Below are 1,750 nucleotides of genomic sequence, written 5' to 3'. Positions count from 1 at the left end.
CAGAGACCCTCACACAGAGACCCAGAGACTCTCTCACAGAGACTCTCACACAGAGACCCAGAGACCCTCACACAGAGACCCAGAGACCCAGAGACCCTCACACAGAGACGCTCACACAGAGACCCAGAGACTCTCACACAGAGACCCAGAGCCTCTCACACAGAGACCCAGATACTCTCACAGAGACCAAGAGACTCTCACACAGAGACCCAGAGTCTATCACACAGAGACCCAGAGACCCTCACACAGAGACCCAGAGTCTCTCACACAGATACCCTCACACAGAGACCCAGAGACTCTCACACAGAGACCCAGAGACTTTCACACAGAGACCCTCACACAGAGACCCAGAGACTCTCACACAGAGACCCAGAGTCTCTCACACAGAGACCCAGAGACCGTCACACAGAGACTCTCACACAGAGACCCAGAGACTCTCACACAGAGACCAAGAGACTCTCACACAGATATCCAGAGACTTTCACAGAGACCCAGAACCCTCACACAGAGACCCAGAGATTCTCAAACAGAGACCCAGAGACCCTCACACGGAGACCCAGAGACCCTCACACAAAGACCCAGAGACCCTCACACAGAGACCCAGAGACTCTCACACGGAGACCCAGAGACTCTCACACAGAGACCCAGAGACTCTCAGACAGAGACCCAGAGACTCTCACACAGAGACCCAGAGACTCTCACACAGAGAAGCAGAGACCCTCACACAGAGACCCAAACACCCTCACACAGAGACCCAGATACACTCACACAGAGACCCAGAGACCCTCACACAGAGACGCTCACACAGAGACCCACAGACTCTCACACAGAGACCCAGAGACTCTCACACAGAGACCCAGATACTCTCACAGAGACCAAGAGACGCTCACACAGAGACCCAGAGACCCTCACACAGAGACCCAGAGACCCTCACACAAAGACCCAGAGACCCTCACACAGAGACCCAGAGACTCTCACACGGAGACCCAGAGACTCTCACACAGAGACCCAGAGACTCTCTGACAGAGACCCAGAGACTCTCACACAGAGAACCAGAGACCCTCACACAGAGACCCAAACACCCTCACACAGAGACCCAGATACACTCACACAGAGACCCAGAGACTCTCACACAGAAACTATCACACAGAGACCCAGAGACTCACACAGAGACCCAGAGACTCTCTCACAGAGACTCTCACACAGAGACCCAGAGAACCTCACACAGAGACCCAGAGACCCTCACACAGAGACGCTCACACAGAGACCCAGAGACCCTCACAGAGACCCAGAGACTCTCACACAGAGACCCAGATACTCTCACAGAGACCAAGAGACTCTCAAACAGAGACCCAGAGTCTCTCACACAGAGACCCAGAGACCCTCAAACAGAGACTCAGAGACTCACACAAAGACCCAGAGACTCTCACACAGAGACCCAGAGTCTCTCACACAGATACCCAGAGACTCTCACACAGAGACCCTCACACAGAGATCCAGAGACTCTCACACAGAGACCCAGAGTCTCTCACACAGAGACCCAGAGACCCTCACACAGAGACTCTCACACAGAGTCCCAGAGACTCTCACACAGAGATTCAAAGACTCTCACGCAGAGACTCAGAGACTCTCACACAGAGACCAATAGACTCTCACACAGGGAACCAGAGACCCTCACACAGAGACCCAGAGACCCAGAGACCCTCACACAGAGACGCTCACACAGAGACCCAGAGACTCTCACACAGAG

Source organism: Lampetra fluviatilis, chromosome 43, assembly GCF_964198595.1.
Source record: "Lampetra fluviatilis chromosome 43, kcLamFluv1.1, whole genome shotgun sequence".
NCBI classification, from domain to species: domain Eukaryota; kingdom Metazoa; phylum Chordata; class Hyperoartia; order Petromyzontiformes; family Petromyzontidae; genus Lampetra; species Lampetra fluviatilis.
This window is presented reverse-complemented; position numbering follows the sequence as displayed.